Raw genomic sequence first — 19,565 nt, forward strand, 5'->3', positions numbered from 1 at the left:
AGCAGCCCAACTCATCCAGGCTAACCTGGGCAGCTTTTCTCACAGAACAGTAGCAACGGTGACGGCCAGGAACAGCCTGGTGACACCCTCATCTGACAAAGCTCTTTGCACAAAAATACCAATATCTAACTTGATTATTTTCTTCACAGTCTGTGAAGTGAGCCGTGGATACAAACATCTCCTCATACTAGCAGCCGAAGCCTACATCAACCTGGAAAAGCATGTATACAAACGTGAATCACGACAGAAGAAAGGGCAGGTAAAGCCTGCCAGTAAGCAGGAGGAAAGATGTGCCTGACAGAGCTGAAGCCAGCTGGACTTCAAATGTGCCGAAAAGCCTTCCCAAACTACAACCTTACAGCTGCTGTACAAAAACAGTCTTGAAAGAGGATCGCACCATCCAGTACTTTAGACTACTCTCTACGTACCAAAAAAACCTGAGTCTGAGATGAGTCCAGGCTGAAAACACACGTACACTGGAGGTTAATGCTATGGACTCTTTGCTTTTGTATCTCATGCGATGTTTTATTTTTTAAAAAGTACAAGCACTAGTCCACATGTGTGATGTGAAGGTGTGTTTCAATTAAAGGTGTGAAAATGACTACAGCAAAAGAATCTGTCTAGAATAATAACAGAGAAGCCAAGATGCTTGTGGTTCAGTAACAAGTTCATTCAGAAATTCACAAGGCAGTGTGACAGCTGGACTGAGGAAAGGCTTGTGGCAATATTTCTTTAAGAATTGCATGATGAAAAAATAATAAACATTAACAATGTTTTTTGATGTCCCCCCTCCCCCTTTTATTTCTTTCCCATGGTATAAACAATGGTACTCTGGTCATAAGCCAAAACCTGACAAAGGTCCGAGGTTGAAAGGGGGTTTCTTTGAGCCTGTCTTCCTGGTATAATTATTGTAGATTCAGAGGAACCAGATCTGGAGTGTTGTAAAACTCAACACAATGAACTTGACAGACAGCCAGATTTCTGTTTTCAGCCAGTTTAGGGTTACTATAATCTCATTATTATGCTTGAAAGACGACAAGTAATAGAATCTCAGGTAGCCGTTCTGTCTTTACTCAGCCGCATCTTCTCTTTTATGCCGATTTCCCTTGATTACCTGAACTAGTGAGGCTCGGTTTTCAACCACTTATCTTCCAGAAATAATCATCTGATCAGCCCTACAAGGTTCTCACTGCACTCAACGGTTTTAATGGGTCAAGCGTTAAATTAACCCTTTAACCATATCCCAGGAGAATACAGAACTTATTAAAAAACAATTTACTATTCAGTCATTGTTAACTTTGCAAAGGAGAAGGAGTTCCTTAGCCAGCTTTTCTTGTTGTTCCCTCCACTCATGTCCTGTTTTTCTGAATCTTTGCCCTTACTAACACATGAAATGTTTTTAAAGCTTCTGCCTAAGGTAACATTCTTTTGGTTTCTTTCTTTTACAGAAGCATAAAATGAAATTACAGGAAAAGCTGTGTGTATCTTATGTTCTATTTTAACAACATTTTAAAAGGTTAATGAATTTTTCCATATATGGAAAACCACATCTGCAAAAATATGACTCACTCATGCCAGTCTTTTATCAGATGCAGAATTATAAGGCTTGTGAAACTCTTATTGACCTGCCTATGTGATGGGAAGGGTTTGCAAGACTCTCCAGTATTTGTCTGGAGAGTGTTTGCATCAGCTTCAGCTACAGCAGGGAAGTAGCCAAGCAAGAGGTCGCTTACTTGTGTGAATCTGTGTTGGTGTTCAGGGCAGTCAGCAGCTACGCTGCCACTTCCAGCCTCTCCAGAAAACTCTGGAGTCCCCTCTGGGAGGAGGATGGAAGCAGGAGCCCAGGCAAGGCTCCCTGGCTTCATATTTCCCCAGGACGGTTCACAGGCAGCAGAAACGTGCCTTCTGCCCTCACTCATCCCAAAGTTGTTGAAAGCAAGGGAGGTGCGAGAGGATATGCCTCTGAAGGAGCAGCTTTGGCAAAGCTGCTTATAGGAGTAGGAGCAGCTGCACCATCTGGGAAAGCAGCTGCACCATCAGGACGGGCTTGCAAAAGAGGCAGATGGCATCAGTGACTACAGTACCAGACTTTAGTTGTTCTTGTAAAGCCGAGGACCTCTTCCCAGAAGAACTCCTTTAGCAGAGCAGTCTATCCATTCCACAAAGGGACAAACTCTTTCAGCAATACTCCAATGGCAAAAAAGAGACAAGAACAGAAATATTTCATGCAAACTAAGGCCAAAAAGATCCTGAATGTACTACCTGTTATGAAGGAAGGGCGTGAGCCATCCCAGTGCTGCTTCTTACAACAATAGCATAGTAGAGATGCCCAGGGTGTAGATCTAGCCTTGCTGTCTTCAACCAAATTCTCAATGCTGTTCACAGGGGTATTGCTAGGAAATGGCTTGAATGAAAGATGGAAATTTTTACAGAGGACAATCATATGACACTTTCATCACCTTTAGTTTGTACAATCCCATCTGATCTTTGATGACAAAGGGAACTGCTTAAGGGGCTTTACTAGCTCAGGTTAATAGTCATCAAAGGAATATTAGGACTATAAAATGTACTGTGCATGTTAGTCATTACGTGTCTGTACAAAAATAATGTGGTGATTTCAGTCTGTTCATTGCCTATTTGTCCTTTACAGTGGAGGAATGGAAAGAAAGAAGAAACAGTGCTTAAATGTTAGATGGTGTGATGATTTTGAGTATATGGGCTTATAAGAGGAAACTGGGAGGAAACCCTTACACAGAAGTAGGAAGAGCAAGTGCCAGGGCATTGAGCACAACCAGCCTGCTGGTCAGGACACTGCTGATAGCCAAGAGAAACACAAAAGAGAGGAACATACCCTGGGGCTCAGCCCTCTGTAGAACTTCAGGATCTTACTGATGACTGCAGTGAAAGTGTCTTCTTGTCTCCAAGTCCTCCAACGGTAAGGCATATTTCTTATAAAAGTATTATTCTTGTCTATTTGAGCTCATTTCTGTATCTTTTCAAAATTCTTCCAAATATTTGAGACCAAGCAATGTTGTACATATATTGAAGATGAGATTTTCCTGCAAAAAAAAATAATGAAAACATAAAATCAGATGTTAAAAAAAGGCACAATGACAGATTTCCACAAACGAAACTTAACATCAAAGATAAGATTCAGTTGCCAAATATAGGCACTCTGTGTCACTTCAAGGTATTTCCCCTAGTCTTTGGTCAACCATTTATATGTTGGCAGACATATTAGAAGGTCTCTGAGATGCCTATATCCCACTGTAGTGACAGATGAAGGCAATTAAAGAGATATTCTGTATGCCTAAGGTAGCTCTAAACATTTCCATTTAAGCAACTGAATCCCACATCTTGATTTTTTTGCCTTTGATACCTGAGCTTTATTTTTTTAATATTAAATACCTTTTATATTTTTTCCATCAGTTTCTATGTGAGAAAAAAAATAATTATTGTTTCCTCTTCATTAGTAGTAGTGCTTCAGATCCTTCCATAAAAAAATGAATACATACCTGTAAGATCACCAGGGAGTAGAAGCTTTTAAGAAGTCCACGTCAGTATATGAGAAAAGAGGAAAAGAGTAATGTGAAATTTAAACTAGTTCTGAAGGCAGATAAAATCCATTTAAATTTAAGAAAAAACCCAGGTCATTTCTATTTTTACTCTTGGACATGAGAATGGTTAATAAAGAGAAAGGGCATATTCAGGACAAAATAAAACAAAAGAGGAAAATACTGCAGTTTACAGGCCTTTATCAAAGCCTGTTTCTGAACAGCCGGACTTCAGTATAATGGGATGACACACAAAAATCACATCCAACTTCTCCTCAAGGGGCTGATGTCTTTCCAGGCTTTCTATAAGATTTTTGGAGCATATTATCTAGTGTGTGTGGCCTATTCATCTGACCCAACCTGGCCATCTGCAGCTCTTTACCCAAGGTTCCCTTTGTAGACGGTGGAGAAAATTAGACACATTTAGGGAGCAATTTCTCCAAACTGTTTTGCATATGTGTTCTGAAGATGTACCTCAAAGATGAGTTGTGCTCATGAAGAACGTGGAAAAGGGAGCAAGTCATGTCATTAGTAACATATGAATTCTATTTGAGAGGCCCTTTCAGTGTCAGAGTTGTCTTTTCAGTAAAATTTCTAATTAGAACTAATGCTCTGCTAGGAGATCATTGAGTCCATCCAGTCCTCCCAAAGGCATAAAATGCCTGAAACTTGTCATATCTAAAATTATTCTCTAAAGACTACCACAGTAGAGCTCTGAGTCAACTTTAGATTGAAGACCTACGTCTTATTTGCTTTAGCTTGAACAAAGTTTCCTGTAATTTAAGGGAAAAGGCTTACAGTTAAAGGACAAAAGATGGCAGCAAACTGTATCCAAAAACTATATTAAAAAGTGCTTCTGAAGAAGGGGTGATTTAGTATACAAAGTATAACACATTACACCTTACATGAAATCTGTGTGAAAACTTAGCAGTGTTAAAAGGTTATCAAAATAAAAATATGCTTCAGTAGACAATGTGCAGCTCAGGTATGGTATTGCTGTTTTCTAAATTTAATTTTCTGCCTTGCACACACAGAGAACTTTATTAAACTGAAAAAGCCTTCTGTAAGTCAACTGTGTTTCTTAGGTTTTTAAAATGGATACAAGCACTTACTAGCATGGCTATATTGTAACTCACTTTGAAAAGCAAAACTGGGATAAAGGGAGTTTTTACCAAATTTAATTAAACTCTTCTAACTGTTAAGACAAAGATTTAAGGATTAATAACTTGGCAAATAAAACATAACCAGAAAAATTATGTCTTATAAGTATGGCTGATGACAAATTCTGCTTGATTTGCTGAGATCCCACAAAGATCAAGTCTGCAAAAAATTTGTGTGCAAGTCCTTTGAGTCAGAAGTCAGATTTTCATCAATCTGTATAGTACTTGTATGCTGAAGATCATGATGTCATATAAACAGGTAAAATCGAAGAGTGAAAACTTTATCCTGCTGAAATTATAGAGTTATTTCCAATGTGTAATTTTTCATATCAGATGTAGCTGTCTGAAATTTGGCTATCCAGACTAGAATACTTGCCTATGATGCTTCTATAACCAGAGGACCTTATAGGGTGATTCACTCCATCCTCAGGCTGGTATCTAAAATAAATGGCCCTGTTTCTCTCCATTGCCTATAGCAGGGGCATAGATACATGGCTTAGGTTGGTCATCTGTATGGCTGAAGGTAGATAAGAGGAAGCCTACTCTACACAAGGGTAACATTTGCTATTAAGGTAGTGTGAATAGAGAATAATTTCAAAAACCTTCAGCGGGAGTTAGTCCTTCTTTGGAAGATGCTGGAACTTTTATGCATTTGGCAGTTTATGATAAGCTTTAATGACTCAAAGAAAACTCTACACAACCTTCCCGTGTTCTCCCAGACATAAGACCTCAATGACTATTCACAGAGAAGTGGCAGTGGAGGAAAAAAATGGAGTTTTGCCTAGACTTTAAATATGATTTTGCTTAGTAAAGCCCTACCAGGTAGTGAGCTCAGGAGATTAATCATTGTTGCTGGACACAGGGATGGCTGCTCCACTCCTGCTTCTCCTGCTGACTTCCTGTGTGGCCTTGGGCAGACAGATCCACTATCTGTTTCTTTACTTCACTTTTGTTTATGCAGGGGATAGCCACAGGGTGTTTTGCAGTCAGATGCAAGCAAGCTGTCTCCATGCCCTGACCCAAAATGGCATGACCAAGATGATGTGGTGCCAAGCCTGGGGTACCTTGTTCAGGACCTCAGAAGAGCTCTTCAGTTCCATCTTTGTGCTTTATTAGCCGCAGTGAAACCACTTCTCATCTTGTGGCATCAGTAGAGCAGAAATCCAGGTAGACATATCCACGGACTGTAAGCACCTTCCTGCAGGAGTCTTGTGTCTTCTGTGCATGTAGAGAAGGAAGAGCAAAGGGATCTGTAAACTCTGCCCTGGAGCTTAGTAGCACTCACTGCTCATTTTGAATCTGTTGGTCTGGCTTGCCACCCAGTTCATGCACACAAAGGGTAAGAGCAGGTGTTCAGGGTGGTGGCATTTCTAATAAGTCATTCACTTCCTATAAAGAGCAGAAGAAGGTTTTAATTAACTATGGAGATAAAACTTAAATTAATAATACAAATGGAATATTGTGCATGTGTATGCCTCTGTATGTATTTGTGCGTATTTACGCAATGTATTTAACCCTTTTCCTGAAGTGATGAAACAAGAAACTTCCTTGTCCTAGTCTTTCCTTCCCCATTTCTTTCACTTGGAAATTTTGGTTCAGTCAAGAAATACAACTATTTTGCCTTTGAAACGTGTAAGTTTGCTTACAACCCAAGTTGAAAAAGTCACAGAGGCACTGGAATCTGAAGCACTGGTATGAATAGATACTTAATATACAGGAATCCTGTGCTTCTCAGCTATTTATTCATCTGGCTGGAAATGTTATACAAAATAAGCAACCAGTTTAACTTAAAATCCACTATCCATAGCAGAGTAACAAATCATTTTACTGCAATGATTGTGCATATTTGCACTGAAGGTCCTCATCTGACATACTACTCTCATGCCACACTCCAGGCTTGCAGTCTTTCAACAAATTTTCAAATATTCAGAAGAGTGTCAAATGAATGCTGATGGGAAGGATTCACAAGCATTGCATAAACTGGACCTTAAAAGGTCAGTTTAGAATAGCTGCTAGAAAACCAGATCTCCCAAACTTCCTGTGGGGTAGATGATCTCCATCTCTTTCCAGTATAGCATGATCCATCACTACACTCCATACCACCAAGAGGATGCCTTCAGTTGTGAGCTTCCCACAACGAATTTCTCTTTCATACATGAGAGAGATTTTGTAAAGGAAAGCTGTTCCAGTTCTCTAAAGAGAGAAAAGCTCATAGGCCTCCCTGTCAACCTGCCTCAAGCTCCTGCTTCTGGTAGTTCACACAGTTAGGACATGGGTGATATAAAAGCCCAAGTGGCTTCCACTTGTATATAGTATACCAGAGATAGGTTGTTTATCTGGCAGACTTAGAACTGAGAGAAAAGGACAAGAATCTCTTCAGCCTGAAATACAGAGTGAGGGTTTGAAAGTCCATGCCTTGGGTCTGCAATAAGACTTGTTCAGTTCTAACTCAACCCTGCTATTTTGAATATCCATCCTTTCTAAAACCATGCTTGTTTAATAACTGATCTTGAATTTAGAGCCTGTAAAAGTAAGTACAAACCACAGCTTGATCTATGACACCATGCTGACAGATGTAAGAAGTGCATGTTATTAATGTTACTGTCATTGGTCTAAATGCCAAGCACTCTTCCCTTCAATATCCCTCCTATTGAGTTTGTCCAGGATAATACAGAAAGTGTGTGGAATTTGGGTTACTTTCAAAGCTTCTCTTCCTCCCCCCACAACTGACAGGCTATACTTATACCTCATCTGTGGGATCCACAGCTGAGCACACCTTCAGTACTGACAGCCAGGACAGCCTGGTATAAGATCCTCCTTTTGGAGAGTGAGAGGTTTGCCTCTGACATGGTGGTGGGGTACCAGAGGGTACGTATGTGAATTTAGCAAAGCCACAGATTTCCTGAGGCTTTGAGCTCTGACCTTGACCGTGAGAGGCCATCTGCAGGTAGCTCTGGAGATGGGACATCAAGTGTCCCATCATCTTTCCATGATTCAAATAGCTGAGGCTGTCGCAGCTTCTTATACACTCACTATATGTGCTTCCCAACAGGTTTCTCCACAGAAGAGGGAAGCAGTGTCTCCACTAACCATATAGATGCATGAAATCAAGACAAATAAGGAACACCTGAGCATCAGACCTAATTTTCTGTATCACACATGCCTCTGAATTTCATCCATTGACCCAGTCAATGAGGTCAGTCAGGCAAGCATCTGACTAAGCATCATAGATGGAGGAGAGACAATATAAGGGAAGTAAGGGAGAGAAACTGTAGCTCCATCTGCTCTGAGGTCTGAAAGGGCGGAGAAACACAGCAAGAAAGATGTAATCCTGCTTACCAACTACAAATGGCAGTGAAGGCCCAACAGTGTGAACCCAGTGATGCTGTGGCTTCTCCATCACCATGAGCTACAAGATTAAAGCAAAGTACATCAATGAGAGAAGCCTGGGCATGGTTTGCTCATTCTTCTAGTATGAGCTCCACATGAGAAAGAGACCTTTTGCAGAGGTTAGGTTGGGTGGTAGAAAAATACTCCTCTTGTCTATCCATTGCACCATTTCTAGAAAGAGATTTGTCATGGGCCTGCCTCAGTAAGCATGTTAGTGAGCATGGCTCCAAGTCTCACACCATTTTGGAACAGGTCCTCCTTACTATCCAATAGGCTACAAAAGCTTTGTAAAAGGAAAAATCCTCAGGAACAGGTAAATCCTCTGATCAAAATAGTCCTTTGCTTAGCTGTCACCTGCCCATCAACTGGGCCCTGCATCTTTGCTCACATCCAGCTGACAGGGTGGTTTTTCGTCTATCCATGTTGCTGATGGAGTGCTCTGCAGGACTTTACATGGGGACTTTGGTGAGACTTGAGGCTATCAGAAAGTTTAGGTGATAAATCATTCAGCCAGTCAACTTTCCCACCATAGGCAAGATCCATCTCCATTTGCAGCTGGTCTTGAAAATTGTAGGTGTTAGGAAATAAAAGGCATCAGGAAAGTCTGCTGAGCTACATGGTTTTGTCACTGTCCTCCCACCTTTATACTTAGGTTGATGTGGTGACTGAGATAGTTGTCCTTGCTTGGATAGACCAGCACTAAATAAAACATACAATCTTGTAAGAGTTAAACATACGAGCTATAACCATACAGCATGAAATCACATATGTCACATTTGAAGGGTGCTCACACTTTCTCTCTCAAGAAAAAAAAGCCAACTTTGCCAAGTTAATCCTCCACCCCCACCACTTCCTTGTTCTGGTAAAAATTTGGGTTGTCATCTGCACAGGTTTACTCTTGCAAAATCTGCTCTTCAGCAATCAAATTTCATACAGAGTTAGAGGGAGGAGTATTATTGAGCTCTCCATGAGGGATCTGGGATTTTACAGCCTTCAGAACAACATTTCCACACAGCTTAAATTTGTTTGGAAAATAGGTCCATCTTTTGTTTGAAGTAGTTAATTACCTTACTAGAGGAACCAAACGAAATAAAAGATTTACAGATCCCTCTTTCTCATAGCGAAGGAGAAAGTGATCTGTTTGCAGGAGTTATATTTTCAGGCACTTTGCTGAGACACCCCAACCCCCCTCGGTTGCTGACTGTAAAATAAGAAAACTATTACCCAGCTGGGGTAACAATAGGCTCCCACAGTGCTTTTCTGCTCAGCCCGCAGCTGCCAGTGAAAGTGGAAACTACAGCAGCAGGATAACATTCTTTTCTTACAGCCTGTTTCTATGGGCAAGGAGCCCTCCCACTGCTTCAATGTATTTTCTATGCAAAACTGTAGAAGAAGTGACATTTTAAAAGTTTTGACCTTTGTTTTTTTTTTCTCTCCCCCCCCCCCCGTTTTTTTTTTCACAAACCAAAGCATAAATTTTTTAAACCTCCTGACAGGGTCTGTGCTAGGGACAGCAATAGTCGTTACTACAATAATAAAATGTCTCAGAATCTGAAAATTCTGTATTGAGTATAGTACACTGGTAACCTTTTTGCAAAAAAAGATAGTGATGGCAGATACAGAACTCTCCTGGTTATTGTCACAGGCAGACAGATGATCGTGGCAGATCTCACACACCTTTGCAAAATAGTGCCTTTCAATGCCACATTTTCATTTACTCATTTCATAATTTAAGGATAAAATTTTAAAGGATTTTGCAGGCAAAGATTTTTTCTTTTATGACTGCAAGAAAAACATAAAATATTAAACAGTTTTATTAAAATTGCCTTTAAAAAAGTGTTTGTGAAAGAAAAATCAATGGACAGAATAACGCTAGTGAACAATAGTAAATTAGCTACATATACATGTATCCAAATTATAGGGATCTAATTTGATAGGAAATTGGCATGGTTCCCAATTAGATTACAAATACAACAACAAAAAAGATTACCCTTCTAGTTAACACATAAAATAACACACTAAATCTCAGGAAATTATAAAGGATGTTAGAAATGTAAAACATATTTTCCCAAGCACAAGCAAAATAAATGAAAACTGTTGAAGTGAGATGAGGAGGGGGAAGGGATGCCCATGAGTCATTGAAGTGAATGCAGAACAGATTCCAAAACCAAGCCTGGCAGGTTAATCCATGTGAGAGTCTTCTATTCACTACAGATTCTCTTTGCTAGCTGCCACCACTAGCTATCACCAGTTTACCCTTACGTTCACCAAGGGCACTGGCCCTGCTGTTGGTACATCTATATATCTCTCTTCAGGTTTCACCCCACATTTTTTTCATACCAAACCTTCTCCTCTCCACACACTGAAACTGATGGAAATTTTGTTGATGCAAACAATGACAAACAGGCCAATAAGGCAACAGTGTTCTGCAATAACCAGGTTTAAAAGCTGCTTTAAAGATCAGTAATAATTATAGGAGACAGTAGAAAACACATGTTTTAAACTGGTGGCTCCACTGGTGGGTTGATAAAGAGGTATAAAGACTTCTTGGTAACCTGAGTCCTCCATCAGAACAAGATAAAATCATCTCTCACTCTACAACACACACACTGTAACCAAATCCATCATTAGCAAACTACATCATTCATCATTAGGCAACAATTTACTATAATTTACAATGGGTCCATTAAAAGATCGTGAAACCTAGTGAAAAAAAAAAATAATCCAAAACTCTCCCAGGAGGGTCTGTGTCAAGACAGAAATTTTTTTCATTTCCCCTTAATCTGTGATAAAATACTGTAAACTGTCAGGACACCCCTTGGATTTCACATCCTGTACATGACTTGCTCAGGTAAACAGGGCAAAGGAAGTCCTAGTTTCTGTTGGAACTGTATGGGGTTTTTTTTGTGTTTGCCTGTGGCAGAACATCTCCTCTGGATTTTCAAACCCAAAGTTGCTCTTTCCAGTCTGTGAATCAACTGCTTAAAAATACCCAGAAAATTTTCATGGCAAGCCTGCCAGCAGGGAGCCAGGGACCAATATGGGGTTCTAGGGATGCCACCAGGATACTTGCACCTTTTCTGAGGAGTTCTACAGGTTTTGGGAAAAGGGCTCTGGAGGAACTGCCAGACAGACCCTGCTCCCACAGAAGGTCTTCTCATTGGCTTTGGTGGGGTTATAACCAAGTCAAACCAAGTTATCCTTTCAAAAGTGCGTCTCTCCTCATCTGCTGTATTAATAGTTATTTGCATGTTATTTCCTGTCTCTTTGCCACGATATGTGGGTGCAGGCAGAAGAATTCTAAAGGATTTTTAGGCTGATAGTACTTCCATTATTCAGGACAATGTGCTATCCAAGGCAGGCAGCTATTTGGGATAAATAGCATATCCCCATTTGTCCAAAATAACCAAATGTCTGGCATGAGTCATGCCAAACAGGCAGCTGCTCGGCAGGAGTGTAGTACTGGCATACTAAAAAGCAGAAGATACTGTAGTGGGCAGAGAGAGCTAAAGGTGGCAGCAGGGTATAGTGACAGGGGGTTTGTGGGGTCAGTAGTACGCAACTATCACACTCATTAAAACTGTCAGATGATGCTATCATAAATGGCAGCATTTGTCTGCAGTTTGCACACAACAGCTTCCAAGCCACCACTCATCTCCTTAGTACTTAAACCAGACAATAAACAGATTTCTTAGAGACTGCTGTGTGGGAGGTGCTGGCAGGAATCATCTCTGGAGCACACATATTGCAAGTACGGTATCACCACCAGAGAAACCGCTAGGCATAGACAGGAAAGTCTTGAGAAACATTTCCTTTAGTAAGAGTGCTGCTGGGTGATTTGCAAAGCACAGGTATTCCCTCAGCTGGCAGAGATGGCTTCCTGAGAAGTAATGGCATTCACAAGGAGCAGGACTGATGTCGTAGTGAGGTACATGAATAAAATTCCAGGCAAGTAAAGGTATCTGCGTCCTTAGCTGGCTGCCCTAGGTAAGCCATGTACAGGCAGACTTGTGAGCAGCATACATATCCATGCTGTGTGCAGGCACCCTCTTGTTCTTTCCAGGCTATAAAGTCATAGAATCATAGAATCACAGAAAAGTTAGGATTGGAAAGGACCTTAAGATGATCAAGTTCCAGCCCCCCTTGCCATGGACAGCGACACTTCACACTAAACCGTGTCACTCAAGGCTCCGTCCAATCTGGCCTCCTTGAGGGAGGAAGTCCCTTCCTCCTTCAGCACTACATGAGTACTAATGATTTAAGCTGTGGATACTCTTGAGAAATAGGTAGTGAACTTCATTTCACAGAGAAAGAGACAAAAACTGTAAAATTTGTGCTATGCTCAACCCCACAAAGTGTGGGACAAAATCTTGAATGAAACTGGCTCCCAAGAAAGTCTTCTGTGACAAGAATATCCTTGTTACAGTCACCGCAATGCAAGCTCAGCAAGTGCCATTTCAAATTCAGTATTTTGGCCATCTACTTTTCTTTTAAACTAAATGAAAACAGTCCCTGGCATGTAGTAAACTGCTTGCCAGACTTAGGAATTCTTCAGCTTACATTAGCACATTTAAGTGCCAAAAAATAAAAAATGAAGCTGGCTAAATGTGTAGTTAGTCATGCTCGTAAAAATGTCAACGCTGTCAAAAATATTTGTGTGAAAATCATAAACAAAATCTGCTGCCATGAGAAGTTATTTGGCTCTTTATTATGGGGCAAAATGACTTCTTTTTCATCAAGACTTAAAAAAAGGAGAGCAAACGCTATGCTGGAAATATTGGCATAATCTTGACTCAGCTGCTTCCCTGGGGTAATAAAGTTACTCCCAGAAAGAAGAGGATTATAATCTTTACAGAGTACCTTAAAAATCCAGCTAGCATGCCAGGCTAGCTTAGCAGGTTCTTAATAGGATGTGCAATTCTGCACCTCTAAGTATGTTTAGAAGGGTTCAGGTGCTTAAATGCAAGAGAGGGTTGGTTAGCAGCCCTTTAATTGGCATTTTTTGAGTGGATTTCTTGAACTGCAGCTGTCACATTTGCACACTTGCTTATAGAGGCTGGATAAGCATATTTTATAACCTGAAAAAATAAACAAAAGCAATAGGTCACCAGACCAAATCATGCAGGTCAGTGGAGAGGAATACCTATAGCTATCTTGAGGCTTGTGTTCACTGACCTGTGGGAACAGTTGGTGGTCCCACTTTGCTTCTGAAGGACAGATGTCCTCACCCGCTTGCTGCTACAGGTGGTCAATGCTGTGGTCAGCAGACCCCACGAGCACATCCCAGGAATGAACTCCCACAGAGTGGGTTCACTGGGGCCAGGTAAACTGCAGGGCCTTTGGAGAAGCTGTCCTCTTCCCCTTCTCTTCTTTGCAGTTTTATAAAAGCAGGTTCACACTCTAACAACTTGTGGTTAATTGGGAAACTGACTGGTAGTGAAGTGACAGAGAATGCAAGTGAACTTTGAATGGTATGGCCATCTGGGGACTTAATTTCCAAACCATGTAGTGAGTGTAGGCGTTGCCATCTTCTCACAACAGAATCATATGTGTTTGTGCATGGTTGTAATGTAGAAGACTCACCAAACCAATATTGAAATGGAGAGCCAAGGTATTTCAGGATTTTTTTTTTATGATGAGGGTGGTGAAACACTGGAACAGGTTGATCAGAAAGGTGATAGATGCTCCATCCCTGAAGAGATGCAAGGCCAGGCTGGACAAGGCTCTGAGCTGCTTGATCTAGATGATGATGTCCCTGCTCATTGCAGGTGGCTTGGATTAAAAGACATTTGAAGATCCCTTCCAACCCAAACCATTCTATGATTCTATGATTTCTCTTGCCCTGAATTGCAAATACAGCTTGTTAAAATTAGTGTCCAATTGTACTGATATCATCCTATTCAGCAGTGGTCAGGATTCTCAAGAGTCTGGTGAAATGGCACTCAAAGGTCTGTCACAAACATGGCACAAAAAAAGTTAGTAGCAAGAACCAAATTCTGAAAAGGTCTGCAGCAACTGAAGCAACATTTCCTGGAGAACTCTGTGGTTCCAAGGTCTAGTATAGAAATAGTTTCCCTTCCCCTTAATATCCCCAGGAGTTCAGTATATTGCTAATTGCAAACCTAAAAGGTTTCTTGAAACAGGACAAAGATGCATAAAATTAATCTTTTATTATGTATTTCATGTGTCTACCTTGATATCTTGCCTCCTTATAGAATTTCAGATTTCTGCTTTAAAAGGTAAGGGAAAACAGCCTTATATTAATACTTACAAGATAAATTCATGGGGGTTTATGTTATCCTATTTATAATTGATATGGAATTGAGATACAACAAAAACTTAAGAGAAAAGTAATATTTTTGATATCATAAAGGTGATAAAATATGAAGCAGAAAAATGTGACATTAAATGAACAAATGTCATCTTATGTTGGTGTGTTTCAACCATGTCTACCTTCATTCCTCCAAACAACTCTACTGAGAAAGTCCTGGTACCCTTTCTTGCTGTCACCAAGAAAACAAGCTTTTGCTGGAAGACAAAAAATGGTGAGGGTCTCTTAGGCAGTGTTTTTAATGCTTACTTTGAGCTTACTCTATCTGAGTTCCTCTCAGACACAGGAACTTCAGAAATATTTCATGCTTCCTGAAAAGAAGAGGTAGAACAAGGGACGAATAACTTTGTGCCACCCGTTTCTGGTTTGTTTTGTAAAAAAATTACATTGATTTAACAATAAGTAAGAGCAGATTCATTACAGTGTTCCAGGAGTGTGAATACTAGGGTAAAGGCAGTTGAGGAATAAATGGATTAAAGAAAAGACAGTCTTCTAAGTAGGAGAAAAAAATATTGCCTAGAGGTATTGAAACACAAAGTAACACAAGGCCAGCGGGGAAATAAAAGGTGCTTTCTGTCTCTGGTCATCTTTGGAGGAAGAGAGGTAGGTGTTGAAAGTGCTGCTGCATGGTATGGATGTTCCTCACACCTTGGCTCTGCCCATCCTCACTACCCCAGTAAATTAGCAGGAAGATGTACATTGTGATCAGACCAGCACAGGACGTGCCACTTCTGGAATAAGGCAGCAGGACTGTCACGCTCTGAAATGCCATCTGCTTTCTGGCCTGTTCCTAGAACAGTACCTAAACACATTGCCAATGACTCATTCAAGAGAGCCCCAAAAGGCATCAGATTTTTTTGCTTCTCTTGGGAAATGGGCTCCTCCAAGGCCATCTATTTCCAAGGTCCCTAGAGCACAAAAAGAAGCAAAGTAGATTATTTTATACAACAAGCAGTGAGAAGTTTGGCTCACCATTGAAAGCATCATCAAAATTCAAACTGTCAAGGTTTGTTTTCTACAGACGGGCGCGCAGCTCATTGTCCTCAGGTTGCTGAGAGACAGAAGAGGGAAGCGGATATCCTCAGCTATCCGAGGCATTAGTTAAACATTTCTACAAAAATTTGCCTCCTTCTGTTAGTTTTTTCTGGGGTCAGATCTTCCCTTCTTTATTGCCAATATTTTAGGGACTGGAAGTTGGGCCTTCTCTATTGGGTCTTAGCACAGTACAGTAGCACTGTAGTAGTAGAAAACATTATGTTTCCTGATAGGAAGGATCATAGTCATCCCACTGGTCTGTTACATGTTTTAGTGAGCTCAGGATTGAAAATCTTGCCCTCCTCTTGCTCCATTCTTCCATATGTGCCTGGAGATACATTCAGCCTCTGTAGTCAGTCTGAGTCCTACCAATGAAGTCCTTCCAGTGCAAATATGTGCTAGTGGTAAATGCCATCTGCCTCTTTCCTGATCCTGCCAGCAGCTCTAAGAAGCTGCTGGAGAAGTCTGTGAGACAAGTCTATGGGGCTGGATGGAATCCACCCCAGAGCACTGAAGGAGCTGGCAGAAGTGCTCACCAAACCACTTTCCATCATTTATCAGCAGTCCAGGATAACAGGGGAAGTCTCAGATGACTGGAGGCTAGCAAACATGGCACCCTTCTACAAGAAGGGTCAGAAGGTTGGATCTAAGGAACTAGATCCCAGTGCTGGGAAAGGTTATGAAGCAGATCATGTTAAGTGCCATCCTGCAGCACGTACAGAACAACCAGATGATCAGGCCCAGTAAACATTGGTCTATGGAGGGCAGGTCCTGCTTGGCTAATCTGATCTCCTTCTATGGCAAAGTGACCTGCTTAGTGGATGAGAGAAAGACTGCGGGTGTCTTTTACATGGAATTCAGAAAAGCCTTTGACACCATTTCCAGCAGCAATTCTCTTGGAGAAACTGGCTGCTCATGGCTTGGATGGGAGTATTATTTGCTGGGTAAAAAAGCTGGCTGGCTGGCTGAGCCCAGGGTGGTGGTGAATTGAGTTAAATCCAGCTAGCAGTTGGTCACAAATTGTGTTCCCCAGGGCTCAGTACTGGGGTCAGTTCTGTTTAGTATCTGCCAAGGATCTGGATGAGAGTATCGAGTGCACCCTCAGCAGGTTTCCAGATGACACCAAGCCGGGTGAGAGTGTCGATCTGTTGCACGGTAGGAAGGCTCCACAGAGGGATCTGGACAGGCTATATCGATGGGCCAAGGCTGGCTGCACAATGTTGAATAAGACCAAGTTTCAGGTCCTGCACTTGCATCACAACAAACCCAGGCAACGCTACAGGCTTGGGGAAGAGTGGCTGGAAAGCTGCTTGATGGTAAAGGACCTAGGGTTGCTGATTGACAGTGCTGAACATGAGTCAGCTTGTGCCCAGGTGGTTCAGAAGGTCAACAGCATCTTGGCCCATATTAGACAGTGTGGCCAGAAGGGTCAGGGCAGTGATCATCCCCCTGTACTTGGCACAGGTGAGACTGCACCTTGAATCTTAACTGCGTTCATCCAGGCCCTCGCTAAAAGAGAGACATCGAGGTGCTGGAGCTGGTCCAGGAAAGGGCAACTGAGCTGGTGAAGGGTCTGGAGCACAAGTCTTATGAGGAATGGCTGAGGAACTGGCTGTGTTTAGTCTGGAGAAGAGAAGGCTCAGGGGGGACCTTATTGCTCTCTGCAACTGCCTGAAAGAAGGTTGTAGTGAGGTGGAGTTGGTCTCTTCTCCCAAGTAACAAGTGATAGGACAACAGATAATGGCCTCAAGCTGCACCAGGGGAGGTTTAGACTGGATATTAAGAACAATTTCATCACTGAAAGGGTTGTCAAGCACTGGAACAGGGTGCCCAGGGAACTGGTGGAGTAAGCATCCCTGGAGGTATTTAAAAGATATGTAGATGTGGCACCCAGGGCCATAGTTTAGTGGTGGATTTGGCAGTGTTGGGTTAACAGTTGGATTCTATGACCTTAAGAGTCTTTTCCGATATAAATTATTCTATGATTCTATTCTATCAGTATATAACTTTGCACTTGGCTGTGTAACTATCTAGATCAATACAGAGATGCCTATATCTGAAGCTAAGGTACGATGAATTCTAAGTAGAGGAATTAAAATCTAAAATTAAAATGCTACTCTTTCATGACAGTGTTATAATCTTATAAAGGTAATTTATACATCTGGTTTGCAGCACCTCCACTCTATTTACCAGTTATTTTACTACATTTAGGTTATGTAAGGCACCATAATGTTAGACATCTACAAAATGTAGACATCTATATCTAAACTATTCAGCTTTTCTTAATTGCAAGTCATGTGATCTATGGCAGGTGTCTAATTTGGGATGAGCCAATTTACTGTTGGGAATTGCTTGCATCTTTCCATGTACTCTAAAAGGGCAAAAGAAGAGGTGTACTAGTTCAGATGTCTGTACTGCAGACATCTTCATTTCAGTCATTCATACATAAATTTGAGTTCCTTAGCCCCGCCACAATTGTCTCCACACAGTTTAAAAGAACCCACTAAAACTGTATCATCTTCACATATGGGGCAAACACCGAAGGTAAGGTGGGAAGTGAGAGGTGTGCAAATATTCCACAAATAGGTTCAAGTTTACTTCTGTAACAGTTTAGGATGAAAATGAGCCTCAGAGATTGCTTGTTTGGCATAGCTTTCCCACAGTAAATAATAGATACAAAATTAGCTAGTGAGGGAGGAAGGGGAAAAAACCTCAACATAGATCATTTGCTTTCACTTGCAAAGCTTTTAAATCATTCAGAACAATATAATCCTGAGACAGACAGAGACTGTCCTCTACAGATGGGCAGTGAAACAAAACACAGTCATGACCCTACGTACAAGTGTATGCGAAGGGCCATTAGATGGGAGACAGCTCATTGCGTGCACATGTGTTTGGATGAGAAAAATGAGTCACTCCCAACTTTGGATCAAGCACGTGATATAAAGGATTGGCAGGTAGAATGATGCAGACAAAGTTTCTGCTTTCTGAAAAGCACTGAGTCACATCCTAGGAGAAGAAAACATCAAAAAAGCAAAACTGGATGCAGCGACATCATTTGAGAGCTGGGAGCAAGGATGAACACCTACTCTGCTGCAGAGGATACACACATGGATAAATCAAGGAGCCTAGACTATGTTTTGCAGTGGCTTCTGTAAGGCCTTTGGATTGAGATTTTGTCTGTTCAGCAGCAGTTAGGTTAGGAGCAGCCTTTTTTTGTTGAAAAGGAAAATCAGATTTACCATCTTTCCAAAGTTTTGCTGTCCTTCTTAGCAATATTTCTAACTTCGTCTCAATTAAAGGGTAACTAGGAGATATGCAGTTGCATTTGTAATATAAGAGATGGACTGAACAATGTTATGGATCTTCTAGGACCAAAAAAGCTATCAATACAGTGAGCTTTTAATTCCCTGCTATGTTTTACCTGGGTTTTAGAACAGCAGGAAGGCAAGCAGATTGTTTTAGATCTAGGCTGTAGGCCAGCCTTATTGGGTCTGGGTTGCCTTTATGTTGAGCTGTGCAGGTGCTCTGCTCTCCTCCCCAGTACCTTTATTACCCTTGCATCCCAGACCCCCTCTACTTATTATGGATAGTGGAGATTAGGACTGCTCAGTTCACTGACTTAAAGGAATTCAGCTCACACTGTGACGCCGTTTTTGGTTTTACTAGCCACTGACAATTCACAAGAAGGAAAAAAAAAAGCTTGAGATATCTAAGCTGGATCAGGGGGGATAGCCACCAGCAATATCAGCACCTTCTTGGATGCAGTAAGGAGGTTAACTCCAGTTATACCTTCAGGGGAACAGCTCCTGATACAAATAACAGATTCAGAAACCTGATTTTTCAGCTTGGGACCCCTCAAATGAGGCAGCAGGTGTCTACTCTTTAAAGCACAGCCAGGATAATTCTGAGGGACAGCTCCCCTATTGCTTTACAAGCCTCTTTCCCTATGCACATGTAACAATTGACACAACAGATGCTTAGAGAGGTAGAAGTCACCAGGAAGATGAATACCAATGCAGTTAAAGATTAAGCTGAGAAGTGATGTTCAAGCAATATAAACTGACTTAGTTGTATTTTAAATGTGAGCATATA

This window comes from Pezoporus wallicus, unplaced genomic scaffold, assembly GCF_028554395.1.
Source record: "Pezoporus wallicus isolate ANWC-B61680 ecotype Strahan unplaced genomic scaffold, APGP_CSIRO_Pwel_v1 contig_5785, whole genome shotgun sequence".
Classification (NCBI taxonomy): domain Eukaryota; kingdom Metazoa; phylum Chordata; class Aves; order Psittaciformes; family Psittacidae; genus Pezoporus; species Pezoporus wallicus.